Source organism: Bactrocera neohumeralis, chromosome 5, assembly GCF_024586455.1.
Source record: "Bactrocera neohumeralis isolate Rockhampton chromosome 5, APGP_CSIRO_Bneo_wtdbg2-racon-allhic-juicebox.fasta_v2, whole genome shotgun sequence".
Classification (NCBI taxonomy): domain Eukaryota; kingdom Metazoa; phylum Arthropoda; class Insecta; order Diptera; family Tephritidae; genus Bactrocera; species Bactrocera neohumeralis.
In genome coordinates, this window is record NC_065922.1 from 45,985,577 (window position 1) to 45,998,586 (window position 13,010).

The 13,010-nt window shown below is 36.1% G+C and overlaps 1 protein-coding gene across 1 annotated transcript in view; it reads right to left on the minus strand.

Annotated features, from left to right (window-relative positions):
• Window positions 1-13,010, minus strand: part of LOC126758939 (irregular chiasm C-roughest protein) — a 724,984-nt gene that overhangs the window by 307,038 nt on the left and 404,936 nt on the right. The gene's annotated exons all lie outside the window — the stretch shown is intronic.

Genomic DNA, 13,010 nt, shown 5'->3' on the forward strand with positions numbered 1-13,010 from the left:
CAAAATCGCCACTAATTTCGCCTCACCTTGTTGCAAGTTGTACGCGCGTTTGTTGCCGCCGCTGTTTTTGTCATGACTTAATGTGTGTTTTTGTTGTTTTTCTTGTTGTATTTTTCTCCTTGTTTATGTTGGCGCATTGTCGCTTTGTTGTTGCTGTGGTGTGGCCTGCCAAATGCGTGGCTCACTCAATTTATTTTAGTTTTTCGGCGAACTTTTGATATTTTTTGCGTCGACAGCTAACTAAAAAACAACAATAAGAAAAAAAATCAGTGTAGTACCTACATACATACATATGTATTTACAATGGAAAACATAGGCATACGTATGTATGTGTTTGTATGTGTGATGCGACAAATGTTTAAATATGTAAAAACTCAATTTCCCAATACACATTTAGTTTTTGAACTTGATTTAACGTCTTGTTGCAAGCAAAATTTATTCCTCAATTAACTGTTATAATATTTCAAAATTTTGTTTTTTAATGTTGAAGCAATATTGGTAGTATCAATAATTAGGTTTATAAATATATTCAAGTTTTCGAGATATCGCAAAATAACGGTTTTTATCGCGGAAGGTTTGATTAAAAACAGCGTTAAATTTACTTTAGTAACCGGTGATTCATTTTGCCAAATTTTGTATTTCTCTGAGCTTTTAGCCGATCCCAGGAGGCCCTCGGAAGAAAAGTGGCAACCGATGACGAAGATTTTTCTGCTTAAAATTGTCTCAAAACCAACTAAAAAAGATGTTCTTACAACAGATGAATACAGATTATGATCGAAAAGCTAGCCGAAATCTTATTTTTGACAAAATGACGGCCACCCAAAAAAAGGTGTTTTTGGTGAAAAATTTGCAATTCGCAAATCATAAAATTTGTTTGTTGGGTTCACAGCTCTATTAAAGGCGCAGTTAAAATAAAACAGATTTCAGCTACGAAAGTTACAAATACACTGACAACAGCAAGCATTCGCTCCTTAACTAACAACAATCTACAATATTCTCAAAATTATTACGCCTTGCTTTATCGCTTTCGATAACAAATAGGCAAGTTCCATGCATTGAACTAGTCATTGCCCACATTTCGCATGGCCTCACCTTATCAATAGTTACTCGCAAATTTTGGTGGCGCTTTTATTGCGCAATATTATGTATGCCAACGTTAATTTTTATCGCATGTACACTTTTTGTCTTAGGACATATCAGACATATGTATCGCAAGTAATCGGTTCTATGTGTGACAATCGTTTAAAAAAAAAAAACAGTGTGAACGAAGTGGTAGAAAAAAATCAAATCCACTCTTAAAAGAGTTATAAATTTTGCATTTTCTGAACACAAGCAGCGTTGGAAACCAAGCCTTCATAAAATAGTAATGCGAGCGCACCTTGGTAAATGTGGTCACCACATATTATAATTTTAGACTTTCTGAAGAGAGTGAAGTTTGCATATTTTTACAGGCAATAAAGTAAAATAGATCAAAGGCTTCACAGGTTAGTAGCATTACAATGACTTCTTGGTGTTCTTGGAAGTCGGTTCTCTATACCTTGGTTACAACAGTCGTACCTGCTAACGACGTCCTTACCCCTTAGTGCTTAAAAGCGCGTAGTTCAAAACAATGCGTTGATCAGTGCCCCAAATAATCAAACTCTTTCCAAGTATTATTTGGTTCCAATTCGTCAAATGGAAGAGGCTCCTTTTCCACATTGGTCGGTTACGAGGCCCATCTAAAAACTCTGTCGTACTTTGGGTCCGGCACCCGGCCGCAGTGCGATAATACACTGAAGTGAATTTTTAATTCTGCCTGCTTCTAGGTTAAGACGTGAAAAAAAGCATGAAAAAGTCTTCGAGAATTTGTGAATTCTTCATAGTAGCTTTTTGGCGCCGTCGGTTTTGGTGTTGAAATGAAGTCTGTACTTCTGCGTAGATAAAAATCATATAGTCCTATAATTATTTAAGATCCCTTTTGGAGATTGGCGAGCTGCTGAGATAAAAAGTACTGCTGAAAATTTATCTTGATTAATATGCTTATATTTTGCTTGCTTGTCTAGTTACTCTTCTGATGCCTGTCAACTACTCAAATAGTTCGTAGTCAACCTTTTGAGCCTAGAAGGAAGTCTTGAGCTTTAAAATAATGCATTCGAAAATTTCCGGTGTATTTGACGTGAAAGGAAGAGTGAAATACTTTCACTTAATGAAGGATCATTTTCTATGAAACGTGTTGTATTTGTACGAAACTAAAGGCTGAATGACTTTTTTAAATAATAAGCAATAACTGAGGGTTATAATACACTAAAGAAAATGATATCACACTCAAAGAATGGAAGTAATACCGCAGGGTTCCCTTGTCAAGGCCTATTAAAATACAATATATTTATATAATCCAACTTTTTGAAGTCGGACTTCCGTTGCCTAAGCTATTTATGAATTACAATATTACACTTTTGAAAAACGATAATTACCTTCCGTCTTTTATTTATTTGACTAGATTGCACTCTGAGTGTCTGCTTTAATTTACGACGTAACAGTCTAACATTTCAATTAAAAAGACAACGTAGCACTTACTAGATGGTGCCCATAGATTTAAATCTATGTATATGATTTTTAGTTTGCCCAAACATTCAAAAGACGCATGTATAAATTTGTCACCTTTCGTATTTTCAGCTTGTGAATTACATCATTTTTGTTATTGTGAAAAATTAGATAGAAAAGAATTTACGTGTTGATAAAATACTGTATTTCGAAGGGCAAAAATACAGTTGAAGCATACCTTGGCTTGATGACGAGTTTCCGGGCAATGCCTCAGGAAAATCAACCATCAAGGATTGGTATGCTCAAGTTTAAACGTAGTGAAATGAGCACCGAAGGCGGTGAACGCAGTGGACGCCCAAAAGAGTTTGTTACCGACAAAAATATCAAAAAAGTCCGCAAAAGAATTGTGGATGACCATAAAGTGAAGTTGTTCGAGATAGAAGGCACTTAATCTCGATCGACTGAAAGTGTGTATCATTCATGACTATTTGGGTTTAGGAAAACTTTGTGTAAAGCTCACTTTTTGCAAATTGTGTTTTACTATAGTAGGCCGAGGACTTTTCAATTGACCACTTGTGATTTTATCAAAAGGTTATTTACTTCTACTTTCAATGAATATTTAACGGGTTCTTGAATATCTGAATAATTAATAGGATTCCTTATTAATGAAGTCGGTTTTCCCAAGCATAGCTTTCCGTTGATGTTATGTAGTTATGTCCTTTGTCTTAGCTCTAATTGACTCTGACTTCCAATTTCTACCGGCATTGTATGTTTCCTTTACAGTTATCTTTGGTTCAGCTGCAATGCATCAAGTTGTATTTTTTTAATGCATCGATTTGACAGTATTTATTATGAGCTCTGTAAATTTTTTGAATGGAAGGCATTAACTTTACGCAGAAGTGGAGTGGAGGCCACTGGAGACGGCCTGTGGTGTTGCAGAAATATATAGAAATAAAGAAGTGGGTCATACACATATCATGTGTCACATTATTAATGAACTCTTGTCAAGCCGTGAAGTTTTAACTAAATTCGCATTTGCACATGTTTCACGAAAATTTGAACGTATGTATGTACATAGATATTTGGAGGCATTAACACGTTGTAGCATATGAGCAAATCAGTTGGTCATTAGTCTGAGCGGAGAGGACAAACATCGGAGTAAGCAAAAACTATGCGAAATTGTGCGAACCGAAAATAATTTATGACCGAATTAATTTTTTTTTCAACAAATGGCGTTTATTTCTGTGTGACTTGGGCTTTAATGCAATGAAGAATGATAAAGTTTACGTTTCTACAATATATTCGAATGTATGTATACCTACTACAATACTATGTTTGATTGTATATTTCTTTGCCGGGTGTTTCCCAAACACAGAGCTTCTGAAATCACTTGCTTCGCGACCAAAACGAGAATAAAATATTTTATTCAAATTTCCAAATGCTCACAAATATTTAAAGAAATTAAGGTAATGCGAAGTCTGGTGCAGACGAATTTCAAATGCTTAGATAATTTTTATGAAGAAAGACTTGTGATTTGTAAATATAAAATTAAACAAAACAACTTGTAAGGGTTGTCCTTATCTTTCATAGAGAAAGATGTTTCATCAATCTTTGCCTACAAATCAAATTATACCAAGTTCAATATCTGTTCACAAGTTTTTGAAATATTAACCGATATATATCCTAAAAAGTCCAGCAAAAGCATTCAAATCAATATTTTCGGTAAATGAGGTCTAGCACAAAACGTGAACTGATCTACGAAGCCTACGAAAGAGCAGATCATCATATCAAACCAAATCAAGTTCCAAAATACTTTTGGAACTACTCATCCGACATGTCCCTATGTATGGTATAAAGTCACCGAAGGGACGCAGACAGAAATTTGCTAACTAAAAAAACTATGCAATTCTTATCGTCCTCATAATCGTTTTGTTATATATGTAGTAATTAGGTATGTATTTTACTTTAGGAAAAACAAATTATTATACACCGTGCAACCTTCTCTGAGGGTATAAAAATTCAGACGCAGTTTAAAATAATTCCATAAGCATAAAATCAATTCATGTATGCAAATTATTTTTGGTGGAAATGTTTATAAATGCTTTTCAAAGCAATTTTAACACTAGTAAGCTGAGATTTTTAAAGAGTTAAGCCAATGCACGATTTTAAAATTCGAATTTTTCCGACTTAAGGTACACTTTAGTGTTAAATAAAAGGGGCACATATGAAAAGATAATTCCGAAGGTCTTGCAGCCATCATTTTGTATCAAAATGTCAATAAAAATTATTTTATCAATCTTGCTTAAGCAAGAAAATTAGATTATTTTAACTTATTGCTAAATGGTGATCCATTTCTAGGTTCCCTACTTTTTTAAAGAAAAAAACACAGAAAAATTCTCTGGCGTTTATTTTTTGAAGATTATCTCTTTCAAATGTTGGCGGCGGCTCTGTCTCAGATGGTCCATCCGTTGAGTCCAATTGTTGATGACTAGTTGTAGCATTTCGACTGGCGAATGACACGCATGATGTTTTGGTCTAAGTAAACGAAGCAGGATTGTCGGCATAGACTTTACCCATCCCCACATGATGTTGGTAGCCAATCGACGGAACCAAAACGTGAAAATATCTACTCACTGAATAGTTCTTTAAATAAATCCATTCATTGATGCGATGTGTGGGAAGTGGCGCAGACTTGTTGAAACCAAATGTCACCAAGATCACGAGCTTCAATTTTCATATTTCGAATAATGATATACAATATAGCATTTGTTTCTATACAAATCTGAATTATAATATCGAAAAATATTTATATTTTCCATTTTTGTTCTCAAATATTTTTAGAAAGCCTTTTTCGGCGATGCGTTTTTAATGTCATCTATGACGGTAAAACAATGGCCCTTTAAGGTTCTTTCTATTATCTTGTCGAATAAGTAGTTGGGAGCATCGTTACAGTATTGTTTTTGCCAAAAATTTACGAACAAATTGTTTGCTTCATTTCTTTTAACAAACGAAAATCGAAAGGTAGTGAAATATTTGAAAAATGTGAAGTTTTAATAAAAATATATGTCTATACTTGTGGGTCACGTCGACCCCATCTGCTTCCATTGGAGTTAAATATCAGTCAATATTTTTTTACCTGCCATTTCTGACTGTTATTGCGAAGTCAAGTGTGAATATACAACAACAAGCATAACAACACAAAATGTGCTTTCAACCATTAAACCAGCAACAACAAGCAAAGCTGATCGATGACAAATTTTGGCGACAGCTAGGCGCCATGCATTAATTAGTTCATAAAAGACGGTAAAAAAGTGAAATCGAGTGGACTTTTTGCGGTGATGAGCCGCAGCTGATCGTTAGCTTGATCGCTTTTAGCCAAGATTTTTGTCAGAAAACAGCATTTAAAATGGCATTAGTCGCAAGCAAGGTGGCTGCTGAATTTATTTAACCAACATCGATTTTTGTTCACTTCGTAACCATTTGTGTGTGTATGTGTGGTATGAAAAAGTCTGTTTTGTTTTGGTCTACTAATTATACTTTTTTATTATTCGTCAAACTGGTTTTTTCAGGCTTCTTTTGATTTTTAATTGGTATGGTTGAATAAATTGTTTAAAATCACGGCGCCATTTATAGTTTATTAAACATTAATTATAAACAAAAATGTAACAATAATATAAAATATTTTTTAATGTCATAATTATATAAAACAACAACATATTGTTAAAAAAACAATTTTATTAAATTAAAACTTAATGACAGAAGTATTTTTCATATTATCGAACTACATATATTTTTCCTTTAACGAATCAATTTAGAATACACTTAAGAGTATAAATATGTATGTCGCCTTCAGTCGCGCGCATGCCGCAACCCCACACACCATTATATTGGCGCCACATTTGGCCAAACTTCACGTCTTAGCGAGACGTAGGCACGTGGGTGGCTTTGCGAGCGTGTCAAACGCCATCAGGCCGCTGTGACGCCAGGTCATTAATGTTCGCCTCAATTTATGACTTAAATATATCAATTTAGCGATTTCGTTCTTTGCATGCGCTTATTTGGAACAAGCTATTCATCGTAATTCGTGGGCTTTCCGTCAACTCGGCTGCTGTCGAAGCATTTTTTTTTTTAATAAATTACATTCCGGAACTATAGCAGCTCCGCTAATTGAAAAGCGATTAAGATGAAATGATTTTTTTCTTTTATGTCAAAATATACAAAAAGCAACTAAGAAAAATGTGTGTGTCAACAACTTTTTAAAATATAGCCAGAAATAAAATTTTAGGAAATTTATAAAATAGTTTGGTAGACTAATGTATAATGTGATAAAGGTTTGTTTAGCAGTATTCCAAAATAATGTGCTTATAATTAAGCTTCCTTAAATGTTTATAAAACTTTTTTTCTTTTGAACATAAGTCGGCACTTCGTTGTTTTCTTACGCTTTAACGCTAGGCCTATGAAATTCCCGTGAGCTAAATTACCAACATGAACTTGTAGGCCTCGAAATAATTCTGAATGAGAGTGAACTGTAAGAGGTCCTCTGACTTACTTGCCTTTAGTAAAGTCAATCCAATAAGAGTTCTGACTGAACACACGTGCTGCGCTTAATATTTTAACGTAGGTTTTTTGACAAAGCCGTAAGAAGGAAGGCAAGTCCTTCGAGATACTTTCTCATCTACTTCCCAGATATTGCCAGATTGACATAGAAATACCATATATTGGTAGACGCAACTCCGGCGAACCTAGAGAAGAGGCTGGGATTGATATTAACGGCCTTCGAAAAATATGTGGTAAGCTTAAACGCTCTGTCGATTTAGTGATCTATTTTTATTAGTTTTTGGGCAAACACCAAGGTCGTTCATCTTTGGTTCGAGGATTAACCATACGACCTATCAAACCTTTTTTCTGGCGATTATTTCTTTACAATAAGACAATAGATTGTTTATCCGATTTCTATATGTGCATAAAAAATAATAGAGATTAATTACAAATGAGATTTTACTATGTCTTTAGTATCCGCAACAATAATTGGTGCAGTCAAATATATTCCTTTACATTATTGGCATTGATGTTCGCTACATTTTGTCTTGAGATCAGAAAACTATTGATTATTTAATTCCTTGATGGGGTTAGGTCCGTATAGGATTTTCAAGAAGTTCATAATTTTTTCTCTAACAGTACACTTAAGGGTTCTAAAAATATCATTCATCTTTTTGTGGGTTGGTATTTTAGGTTAGGTTGAACAAAACGGAAATTTTTATATTTATGCGATGATTGTATAAGGAATTACATTTTGTTCAAAATTGGCCTAACACAAGAAAATATACATTTCTATATCCTAAAGTCTTTAAAAATTAAAAATTAATAGATTTCAGAATCAGAAAAAAAATATGACGCCAATACCGATATAATTACATAATAGGTTTGGTTACTGTATATTAATTAGCTGTCACGCTATACTTACACCTACAAGTTCTTTGTAATACCAGATGGAGATTCATTATTAAAAAGAGCACTTGTTTAGGTCATGTAGGACGTTATGTGAAGTTTAATTAATACTTTATATCTGCTTCTAACACTTTATTTAGTCTCTTGAACTGCGTATCTCCTAGACATCTAATTCATGCCTACTTCCCTGCACTTTCTACATGCACCTTCGTTAATAATACCCTTACGGTTCGCAAGTAATGCCACTAAGTTGCGACCTGTGACTAGGCCAATAAACGTCCTGCAGTCTTAGCAAAACAGTATGAGTAGAAAGCTTGCGTGTTTTCATTCCGCTCCCTTGCATATGACTTGGCGATCCTGCGTGTCCCTAAGGCTGTACATCTCCATCTGATCCGTCTGGCTTTCCTTTCGGACATTCAATTGTGTGTAATTTTTAGCGAGTTGAGATATTTCCTGAAATGGTTTGGTCGCCAAGCGCATGGAACTTTTCTCGGAACGCCCTTGTGACCTGAAACCCGGCATAAATGCAAACGATTTCCGGCAGCCACGACATCTACTACTGTTAAAGGCATTTTCTCATGAATTACAACGTACCATTATTGCTATAATTGCCGCTGGGATCTCGACTTACGTATATATTGATGTTCTTTACGTCGTTTCCTGTGTTGTTAACTATCCCATCAGCCTTCCTGCACGCAAAGACTTCTGCCTAGAAGATACTGCAGTATTCCAACAGCTTGAAAGGTCGTCTGAGGTCTAGCTCCGCTCAATACTTAGATCCCGATGCCCACGCCAACGGCCATTTTCGATTCATTCGTTTAGATGTTTAAACCTCGGCTGGTGGGTGGTGTGCTCTTGATTTTAGAGTTTGCACAATTAATTTTTATAAAGCTTCGTAGCTTCTCATTATTGATTTTTTTTCGTTAGGGTAAATATTTTAAAAATTATACCATATACAAGGTCTGTCGCAAAAGAAACAGGACAGTTAAAAAAAAACAAAAAAAAATTAAATTTTTCAAAAGTTATATTTTTTTATTCAAAGTAGTTTCCTTGTGCTTCGATACAGCGTTTAGCCCGGTCAATTAGCATTTCAAATGAGTGTTTAAGGCCATTTTTCGGAATGCTCTTGAGAATATCGGTCGTCGCCTTTTGGATAGCTGAAATGTCCTGAAACCAGTGTCCTTTCATGGGCAAATGAAGTTCTCCAAATAGGTAAAAATCACAGGGTGCCAGATCAGGTGAGCAGGGTGAGTGATTAATGGTTAATATGGAGTTTTTTGTCAAAAAATCACTTACAAGCGTCGACCGATGACACGGCGCATTATCGTGCAACAGGCCCCAGGATCCTGCCTCACGGTATTGTGGTCGAGCACGACGAATGCGTGACAAAAGACGCTTCATAACACCAAGGTAAAACACAGCATTAATCGTTTGGCCAGGTGGGACGAACTCTCGGTGTACAACACCCTCGGAATCGTAAAAACAAATCAGCATTGTCTTTATTTTTGACTTCTGAAGACGACCGACTTCTGATCGTCACAGAGGTCCTCACGACCTTCTTGGAATCGCTTAAACCCCTCATGCACGTTTTCCCAAGTTTAAAACCAAATTTAATATTTGTTCTTTGCATTTTACGACCGATGACCAAAAGCTGCTGTCACTTTTTGATCGGTAACATCGATTGTAGTTATACAATTGTCTTAAAATTTTTACGAAATGTCAACAAGAGATCAAACTTTTTATTTCATATACCCACCAATAAGTGGCGCCACCAGAAACAGTTATATTGAAAAAGTTCTGTTTCTTTTGCGACAGACCTTGTACTTACCTCGACTAACTTTTTTCTGTATGTGAATATAACACAAAATACAGTCTAGTTGAAGAACCCGAATGCTCATGTATAATCTTATAAGCCATTTATGTATACTGAAGATTGTTCTTCCACCAGTGGCGAAAGTGTCATCATATGCTTTCTCTAAAGCCAACTCGGATTACCCGGAAATTAATATAATTTAAGCTGAGAATATCTTTAAATGTCATTTTAACGTAGTCACCTGTTTCCCAAGCTTTTCATCAAATCACTTTGAAGCGGATTGGATTGACGTTCGGCTCGTAATGACTCTGCTTATTAATGAAAGATGAAGTGCCAATTCTCACAACAAAAATGATGAAATATTAAGAAAAGAAAGCACGCGCAATTCATTTGTGAATAAAATGCGCGATTTCGGTTAAAATATGGCAAAACAAAAGATATAAGAGCTGTGAAGCTATTATGCGTAGCACACGCATTTATCAAATTCGCCAAATATGGAAATTCTGAATTATAAATGTGTGACAAAAGCAAAATTACAAACCAACATATATTTTTACACAAACTATAAAATCTTTCAACACCGACTTGAAGATTATACACGTCTGGAGAAATAAGCAACCGCTTACCAAGAAACAGTTATTATTAGCGGCGATTCGTGGCGCACAAATTAATGTCGTTTTGCTTGACCACGTCTGTGTAGTTCTCAGAGTTGTTGGCTCATTTGGGCTGATCGTCACTCATATCCGTTGAATCGCTTGGCTAACTTGTTGCTTTCATTACAATAACTTTCTGTATTTGCTAATCGCGCGATCAAATTTAGCAATCTTAAGACGTAAAAAACTAGCACAGCAGCAACGCTACTAGAAACATATGAGAATTCTGTACGAAAGCTATTACGTATGCAGTGAAAAAAGCTAACGGAGCGGCAAGTGATCGCACCGCCACTAAGTGGTCAATGCGATTTTGCGCGCTTAGCCAAGTTGGGTAATCAGGCGGCGCCGGCGTGTGTGAAAATATGTACCGAGTTTGTTGGAACGCTGATTGCATTGTTGTTGTTAAGGCTTTAGCAGTGCGCTTGCCGATCGTTATTAACAATATGATTAGAGAAAAAATAGACTGTATCGAATAGTTGAGTACGCGTTTGTATCTCTGTGTCTGTAAATTAACAGTTCATACGATTTTACGATCCAATTTTAAATACTACAGCAGCCGATCAACAACATTGATCAGCGCTAACAGTCATCTTACTTTGCCCCAAGCGTCAGTAGCTACCCATGCTATACGGGCGTATGAGTGGCGTGCTTAGCGAGCGTGTTGCAAGCGTGGCTCGTAAACGCTTTCCGTTCTGATTTTTTATGCGCTGTCAGCAATAAAATTATTACAGCGCGTCCATTCGATTAACTTCGTTTTTACAACGGCCAGTCCATAAAAGGTTGGCTCCACTACTCGTTTGGTTAGTTTGATTTCTACGCTATTTTTGTGCAACATATTTTGTGTTTTTTTTTTGTATGAATTCTCTTTTACTTGCATCTCTTGCGCGCGCCGCTTGCCAGCATTCATTATCCAGCCTCGTTTAATTTCTCATTTGTTGTGCAAACAGGTTGATTGGAAGGCGCAGAGGTGCACTTGGTTCCCACCGTTAACTGTATCGCGTACAGCCATTTAGCCGTGCGCAGTCAACGAGTCTCCTGTTTTGTCAGCCATAATCGTGCCGCCGCCTGTCATCTTGCGCGCCAATTGCAAGCATGACAAGTTATCGCTATGAAAGATGTATATGTTGCATGTGTGACTTTGGCAGTGCCGTAATTTGTTGCTGCCAAACACAATTCGCCCAACCGCCAACGGCTGTCCAACGGCAACGTTCGATCGATCAGTGCCGTCGCGTACGCCTTGGCTTCTAACTCTCGTCTAAACAACACAAGTCACGTCGTCTATTTACCACATTTTCTGATCGCTTGTCGGCTTCATTGCTGGCGAGGTGTGTGTCTCGTTGGCTTGCCTTGATCGCCGTTAGCCTAGAAACCATATTTGGTGTGGTGACATATGAGTATCTCTGAGACACAGCGCTAAGCTTTTGTCTCGTAACAGGTGTTGGCTAAGAAAATGTAAAGAATCACAGCAGCCGAACAGTTGCATCAGTATGTTATTGCAGCAAATTGCTGTGGGAAAATCGCAGCCAACATATAAACTAAATATACATATGCATTAGAAGTGTTAAGCCGTTTTTTCTTGTTAGAATATTTTAGTTTCAAAAGCAGTTAGCCGTTTTTCATGTATTTTCTTTTTCTGTGAGTTTTTTTTTTGTACGTCTCGAACAATTTGTGCAACTCTTCGCTGGGGTTAAGTAATTAGTTTGTAAATTGTTCCGCTAATACCAAATCTCAGAGTTGTAATGAAATTCAGTACAACTTTAGCTTTCAACATACATTTATCTTCAAAACACTGCACTGAAAATTTTTTCGAAAGCTACTTCTGCTTCTTGAATATTGACTAAAGGCGGTTTAAATAGTTCTGCACATTATTCCATTTGTTTTCCCTTTTCATTTTATTCACATAATTATACTCGTACTACTTTGCCATCCCACTTGAGCAGGAGGACCCCATATAAACGATGAGATGTGAACATCGAATTTTCACTATTATTTATTTTCATTTCACACGAACTCTTCGAAGGAAGGCAACTGGGCGAGTGAGTCACGCTGTACTTTATTTTTTGACATTGACTCCCTTCCCGTTACCCAATGACACTTATGTCGTAATATGTTGCAGCCTTGACGAGCGATTCGGCTCACCACGTGACTTTTTCTAACAACTGCATTTTTATATTCGAATGATTCAAAAAGTTGAATAAAACAAGTAAGGAAGGGCTAAGTTCGGGTGTCACCGAATATTTTATACTCTCGAATGAAAAAGTGATAATCAAGATTTCATTATCCGTTATTGAATGAAAAAGTGATAATCAAGATTTCATTATCCGTCATTTACATATTTTTCAAATACCGTATTTGTGTAAAGTTTTATTCCGCTATCATCATTGGTTCCTAATGTATATATTATACAGAGAAGGCGTCAGATGGAATTCAAAATAGCGTTATGTTGGAAGAAGGCGTGGTTGTGAACCGATTTCACCCATATTTTGTACATGTCATCAGGGTGTTAAGGAAATATTATGTAACGAATTTCATTGAAATCGGTAGAGCAGTTCCTGAGATATGGTTTTTGAACC